Source organism: Theobroma cacao, chromosome 1 (genome assembly GCF_000208745.1).
Source record: "Theobroma cacao cultivar B97-61/B2 chromosome 1, Criollo_cocoa_genome_V2, whole genome shotgun sequence".
NCBI lineage: Eukaryota > Viridiplantae > Streptophyta > Magnoliopsida > Malvales > Malvaceae > Theobroma > Theobroma cacao.
The window spans coordinates 20,246,851-20,255,301 of NC_030850.1; positions in this window are offsets into that span (position 1 = coordinate 20,246,851).

An 8,451-nucleotide genomic window follows, 5' to 3' on the forward strand; every position below is an offset into this window, starting at 1 on the left:
TTACCAAGCTTAGCCAAAACCTTTCACAATGGTTTTTACCAGGATCAACCAAAACCCAAAGTGGTTTTTCAAAGGCTCAACCACAACCTTTCACAATGGTTTTCAACGGCCTCAACCAAAACCCAAAGTGGTTTTTCAGAGGCTCAACCATAACCTACAACAGTGGTTTTTCACGGGATCAACCAAAACCCAACAACTAAATTTTCATGGCTAAGTTAAAACCTATACACTCAATCAAGCAATCCAAGCTTGAATAAATCCCTTAGAGTGCCTTGCACACTCTAAGTAATCAAGAAATAAAGAAAAGATGAAGTACAATTGATCACCTAGCTGATCTAAGATGTACAAAGCTAAGCTCAAACACTTTTTCAAAGGATGGGAGTGAAATACAAGTGTAAAGAGAAGGTTTTTAGTATTCTAAGCTCAAAATCACTTTGGATAACTTCTCTCTCTCTTACTTGTTTTTTACTGTTGGAGAGGCTTTAAATACTTGCAAAATCAGTTCTGGTCGTTGGAGATAGAAACTAGCCATTTCTAGCCGTTATTTTGTGTTCTAGTGCTCAATTCAAATTTTCTAGCAGAATGATCTTAGTCGACTAACTGCGTTCTTAGTCGACTAGCTATCTCTGTCTTTTGATCCTTGTTTTTGATAGTGAGTTCTTAGTCAACTAACTTCCTTCTTAGTCGATTAAGTTTTTTTTTGTCTTGAAGTCCAGATTTCTAGCAGTAGGCTTTTAGTCGACTAAGTCTTATTTGTCTCTCAATCTTCTTGAGCTTGCCAACTTCTAATTTGAATTATAGCAAACTAATACCTTTCATTATCCAACTAAGAGGCTTCTGTTTTGTGACTCAATTGTAGCTCTTTCTTCTTTGCTTGTTTAACCAATTAACCCATCTTGCAATCGAACAACCATCTTAACTTGCTTACAAATACCTAATATATTAATGATTTAAGCTTTCTCCTGCACACTTAAACAATATAATTAGACATCAATGAATGGGAATATTTAGCAATCATCAAAAACATATAGAGTCAACATTCTCTATCTCTTATTTTTGATGATCACAAAACACTTCAAGATTAAGATGCAATGTCTATGTTCAATATGAATGCTTCAAATCTTTATGCATAATGAGGTGCTCCCCCTTAGTCAATGCATCTACTTTTCTTTACATAATATTCAACAAAACCAAAATTTAGCATCACACACATAAATTAAACATGAAGACCTATTAAACTCTATTTGATTTAGTTTTCCTTCTCTCTTTTTTCTTTTTCATCATTAAACAAGATATTCAAAACTCCTCCTTAATGAGTGCATCAAGATTTTCCTTTAATCTTTAAATCAAACTTTAATGAATGAGAATCATAAGCACTTATACACCTAAGTGATACAAGCTTATAGATATAGTTCAAAAACTTCAAGAGTCAAGCTTGTGTCAATGTAAAAACAAGTATATGGGAGTTAAATCATTTCAAGAAATTGTCAAGGATTACTTAAATAATGCTCAAGCAAATTTGATATTTTTAGCATAATCAAAGCTATAATAATTTTAAAGCTAACAACCTCCCCTTTTTGATATGACAAAACTATGAGCATAATTTGCATTTGAAATGATTTTAAAATCTCCCCCTCAACATATGCATAAAATTAAATTTGCTCATAAACCTTCTCCCCCTTTTTGTTATATCAAAAAAGTTAAAAAGAGTGAGCATTAAACACTTAAGCTCAAGAAATAATGGTTAGCAAAATCCATCAAGAATATGAGCATTAAGACCATGAATATGTAACCATAAAGTCTTTAAGTCATCATACATATGCACTTAATATCCTCAACCAAATAATTAAGAAATATACCCATTAAGCACATTCAAGTATTAATTCATCAAGAGAATCATCAATACGAAAGCCACATGTATATATCTCTATAAGCAAAATGTGGATATAATAATTATGAAGTTCAAGAAAGATAATCATAAAGATGTTCAATAAGCACATAAGCCATATTTGAACTCCAATACCAAGTGTAAAAGCTCAATATACCAATTGATAGATATAAGTAAAATCTCCCCCTTTGTAAAAGCACAATATCAATTATGAGAGATGGAATCTTTTTAAAGCTCATTATATCAATTAGTAAAGCACTAGTAAAGACTTCCCTTATCATTAAGCATTTTAAGCATATCAACTTCAAGGCTCAGAATATTTAAGAAATATATGATCAATTTAGACCTCAAGAGAAGAGACAATTATAAAGCGTGATCCTAATTTTAAAGCTAGACACTAATTGAGAAAACTTAAGGCTTGATACAATTATGCATTTCAACATTCAAGTTTAAGTGAGAAGCAATATAAGACACAATATCTATTTTGATGTTTAGAAAGATGTTACCGGTAGCGAAGAACACCAAATGTGGAATCTCACCAAACCTTGTTGTTGAAGATCTTAATTCCTTATGATATCAATGGCAATGATTGACTCCCCCTTAAGAAATCAAAAGCTCAACACAAATTGTTAGAGATCCTCAATAGATCAAATATTAGGAGAGAAATCTTGAGCCTAGAATAAATGAGCATTCATATGGATATTCAAATTATTTTCCTAATACTCAAGTATTCATGGAACCAAAAAAGTATGAGCATTTGAATAGATGTTCAACATATGCATCACATGCTCATATTTTCAGGAAGTATTTGCCAAGTAGTTCCTAGGCATGTCTAAGGTATCATTAGTCTTCAAGCACTATTCTCAATTATCATCAAGTATTATCAATCATCATCAAACATTCATTACTTATTCCCAATATCAATTAGCCAAGAAGTTTCACTCAAGTATTTCCAGGAAATTCCCTAATTCATATACAAAAATAGCAACTCAAGGAGAAATTAAAAAATATCATCATTAAGCATTCTTGGCAAGTATTCTTCCAAATCATTTTCAAGTGGTCATTCATCTAAGTCATTTTAAGGCAAACATTGCAAGATGTATTCTCCAAATTATATATGAAATTATCAATTCAAGGAGAACTTTCACAAAAGGCATATCATTATTAATGAAGCATGACTAAAGCATTTTGCATTTATTGCAATCATGTATGAAAGTTATGATCAAATAAGTACATACATGATTACAAGAAATAACATGGCTATCTTCCTTAATCATGATTCCAATTTTGTTCATCAAAATGCAAGCATGAGTTCAATATAAACATATACGCATTGAAAAAATATGCAACCATTGAAGTTCAAGGTACATGCGATTTCTCAATAATTCATGATTCATGAGTAATAGCAATTGTTATAGAATATTGAGAGTAAAGCACTCAACTCATGAATATATTCAAAGTGAACATTCAATCATCAACGAATACCAATTATCAAGATTCAAGAAAGAGATATTTAATCAAAGCACATTAGGCATTCGTTGCTAACTAAAGCTATGGGCCATATTTTATTTGACATGTCAAGTTGTTTATGGTGACCTATAAGCTAAAGTTGGATGCACACAAAATCTTTAGATCATATAAATGTTAAGGCTCAATGAAGACATAGTTAACATTTAAATGTATATCCAAAATAAATTTCAACTATGTCAACTCACAATATATGCCATGATCAAACTTGACAATTACATTCATGTTCAAATGCATTGCTCAAGTCAAGTTTTAGACTTTAGACCTTAAGGTCAAGCATAAAGAAAATCATATAAGCATGTGTCTTGACCAATATAGTAGATGAACCAAGAATATTTTCATTAAGTTCGATGAGTTCATCTTAATCGAATAAGTATGCATAATCAAGAAATTAATTTTGAAACAATCATTTGAGCACAAACGTAAAATATATTTCAAGAATTGTTCCTAGATTAGCATTTGAACATTTCAATTTTCATGAGAAGATATTTTCTATATATGCACATGAAAATCCAATCGAATTAACAAATTGAAGCATTGATGAACAACTTCTCATATTTTTATTTTATTGTTGTAAATACATGAGAAATTATGGAATCAATATGAGTGTCATGCTTGGGAATAAGTAGATTTATGTCATCAAAAAGGATTTCCCATTTTCAGCAAGTTTTACAATTTCAAGAACATGTACTTGCACCAAATGATCATGAAAGTATTCATAATGCATGTTTTTAAAAGTCAAGAATCATCTTTGAAAAGGAAATTCAGAAAAGAAAATATTATAATGGACAAGAAGTAAAGTAAAAAGGCATTTTGGAACTCAAAACCTGTCCATTTTGGCTTTAGAGCACTCAAAAGTTGACTGCATATCCCTTGGGTCCATTTTTTATCATTTCAGTAGTATTGTTTGCATTTTGTTCTCCAATAGTCGACTAGCTATGCTAAAGAGTCAATTATGCTTGATTCTTGCATATTGAAAAGCTAGAGAAAGGTGCAAAACATGCAATGTTCCAAGGTATAATGATCTCAAAACATGGATTTGTGTGAGAACAATTTAAAGTTTCATTTTTACCATGTTTCAAACATCATTTTGGACATGTATTATCAAAGATTCTACAAGAAAAACATGTGAACTAAAATTTTGGCTTTTACTGCTCATTGTTCGCAAGTTCTAGAAAAGTTGAAATGCTCATTTGAAGAATCATTCCTTTAATATGCTCAAACATATTCAATTTATATCATGATGCGTTACTATGACTTGTAACATGTATAACAAGCATTTAAACAATGTTTAAACATAATAAGCATCAAATTTAGCATTTCCTACAATTTTCAGCATATGGACAAGAATGCCCTTGAGGTCATTCAAGCATTCATTTGCAATAAGATCAAGTTATAATATCATTTTCAACATAAGGTATACTTGTTCAAGTTTTGTATCATTGAAATCATTATAGCCTCAAGCGTTACAAGAAAATTTGTTCCTTTGCTTGAAAAATGCCATCAATGCCAAATTATCACACTCAAAATCATGCTTAAGAAATCCCTTTCAATCAATTTCACCAATCATGAGAGAAATACCAAGCAAAATAGGATTTATGCAATCCAAGTATCAAATCAATTTTGCTCAACCATTCTATATCATTAAAAATAAAGAATTAATAAATCATTTTTAATCAAGAAGGATAAAAAGATTTTGCAAGAAAATCAATTGATAAAGATTTAACCTTTCTTTGTAAACTTTTCAAATTGAAACATTCAAGATTAGACATGCTTTGTGAAAAATCATGAGCTCAATATCACTCAATTTTGTTCAATTATGCTTTAAATAATTTATGAGATGTGTAAAAAGCATAATGAATCATGTTTATGCATGTCAAGGGTCATTTGCAAATATCTCACAATTATGTTCCAAAAATGCCCTTATGACCATTCAAGCTTACAAGCAAATATGCACATCCAATAAGAACAAGTCATAAGCATTTTTCATTATGAAACAAACTTGTTCAATTCATATATCGTTCTAAACTTACAGGATGGCAACATTTTTCTCATATAAGCTCATTTTGCTTTAAAAGTACTAATTAAAGTAGTCAAAACTTTCAAGCTCATTATCAACCATCTTGAACTATTCAAACAAGTTCTAGAATGTAAATCAAGATTGTTCAAATGGTCGACTTATGTTAGGCACAAGGAAATCAAGGACAATTTTTTTTAACTCAATTTTTCTTGTTTTAGGCTACTTGAATAAATGTAAGTCATCAAGTATGCTCATATTTTTATCACATTATCCAACCTTTTATGTTTCAAAATTATGCGCAAAAATCATTTTTCCTCAAAGAAGTAGTATGGAAACAATTTCACAAAACAATAGGAAATTTTATAGAAACAATTCTCCATAATCAATCAATCTTAATAAAATAATTTTCTCAAAATAAGAATGATAATATATTCAAGATCAAATATAAGTACATACTCCATCTTTAGATTCATACTTCCTTGCAACTTATAGCATGTATCATATCAAATGAAGTTGCATAGCTAAGATTTATCAATAAAGCTCAAGGAATTATGCACTTAATATTCAAGCAAGAATAGGCAACCAAAATTTTCAAAGTAAGAAAGCAAACAATTTTAGAAACCAAGCCAAATGAATGAAACATTTAATAAATAAGTAATCAAGATTCTCATTAAAAAAATGTTTTAGCATAGAAATCACCCATTTTCCTTTATGTGTGACTAGAGAGCATTCATTTTTCAAGAGTTGTTCCTCCTTGCTCTAGCACACCTACAAGAGACATTTTTCATTTGATTTTTGGTATCTAAATTGCTTTGGATCCTTGAAAGTTAGTTTCGTTGCATAAAGTTCCTTTTGGAACCCACACTTGTCTAAATTTATAAGGTAAACATTTTTTAATTGGACAACTGTATGAATAATAACTAAAAAATGTGCAATGATTGCATTTGGTCATTTTGGAAGATGAGGAATTTATGCAAGCCTTTTGTTCTAATTCAATAAATCTTCAAATTTCCTTTTCACATCAAAATTTCCTTTTTCTAAAATATCAATTTTCTTTTTTGTAAGCTTCAAAATCCTTTTCCAAATTTTCATTTTCTTTTTCCAAGTCAATTTTTGCTTTCATCAAAAATTCATTCTCAACATAGATTATGGAAATAATTTTCTTGTGCTTCATATTCATTTTCTCAAACTCAAATGCTAAATCTTTAAAAGCATCATGCAATTCATCAAAAGCATATGAATTAAGTTCACAAGATGAAGAACTTACCTTTATCTCTTCAAGAGCAATAAGGCATAATTCAATTTGATTTGAGGATTCATCTTCACTTGATTCCTTGTCTACATTTGTCATGTTGCTTATTGAGCATTGATTCTCACAAGAGTTGTCTTCCAATTCCTTTTACATCTTTGTTTTTCCATATAAATCTTTTAATTTTTGCCAAATTTCCTTGGCATTTTTGCACATGAACACTTTATCATATTCTCTATAATCAAGTGCACAAATCAAAGTGTGCATGGCCTTAGAGTTAATTTGTACTCTCCTTATATAAGCTTCAGTCCACTTATTTCTATCTTTGGGAGTTTTCTCACCATTTACCGAATTGGTAATCATAAAAATGAAAAGACCATCGGTAATGACATCCCATATCTCATAGTCATAAGCCCTAATATAAATGGACATTCTAATACTCTAATAAGGATAGTTTGATCCATCAAATTGAAGAGGCATATTTATACATTGACCTTCAACATCTACAGATTTTTCTAAAGCCATTTCAATCTCCCCTACGGATGTTAAGCCTAAAAAATGAGGGTTAGGCTCTGATACCACTTGTTGGTCCCAAATAAATGTGCTAGAGGGGGGGTGAATAGCACTTTTTGGCTCTTTCAAAAATTGACCTCTAATTGGAGGCAAATGCACAATAAAAGAAAGAACTTAAGGATGAATAAAAACTAAAAACAGAACGACAAACACACAGTTATTTATAATGGTTTGGTCCAAGACCTACATCCACTACCTCGATTGTTGAACCAAGGATTTTGCAAACAATCCACTAAGAACGGTGAAATTATCAAGCTTTCACCAAGCTTTACAATTGCTTTTACCAAGCTTAGCCAAAACCTTTCGCAATGGTTTTTATCGGGATCAATCAAAACCCAAAGTGGTTTTTCAAAGGCTCAACCACAACCTTTCACAATGATTTTTCACGGGCTCAACCAAAACCCAAAGTGGTTTTTCAAAGGCTCAACCATAACCTACAATAATGGTTTTTCACGGGATCAACCAAAACCCAACAACTAAATTTTCAAGACTAAGTTAGAGCCTATACACTCAATCAAGCAATCCAAGCTTGAATAAATCCCTTATAGTGCTTGGCACACTCTAAGTAATCAAGAAATGATGAAAAGAAGAAAAGATGAAGTACAATTAATCACCTAGCTGATCTAATATGTATAAAGCTAAGCTCCAACACTTTTTCAAAGGATGGGAGTGAAATACAAGTGTAAAGAGAAGGTTTTTGGTCTTCTAAGCTTAAAATCACTTTGGATAACTTCTCTCTCTCTTACTTGTTTCTGACTGTTGGAGAGGCTTTAAATACTTTCAAAATCAATTCTGGCCGTTGGAGATAGAAACTAGCCATTTCTAGCCATTATTTTGTCTTCTAGTGCTCAATTCAAATTTTCTGGCAAAATGATCTTCGTCGACTAAGTTGTCTCTGTCTTTTGATCCTAGTTTTTGAAAGTGAGCTCTTAGTCGACTAACTTCCTTCTTAGTCAATTAAGTTGTTTCTGTCTTGAAGTCTAGATTTTTGGTAGTAGGCTTTTAGTCGACTAACTTACTTCTTGATCAACTAAGTCTTCTCTATCTCTCAATCCTCTTGAGCTCGCCAACTTCTAATTTGAATTATAGCTGACTAATACCCTTCATTATCCAACTAAGAGGCTTCTGTTTTGTGACTCAATTGTAGCTCTTTCTTCTTTGCTTGTTTAACCAATTAACCCATATTGCAATTGA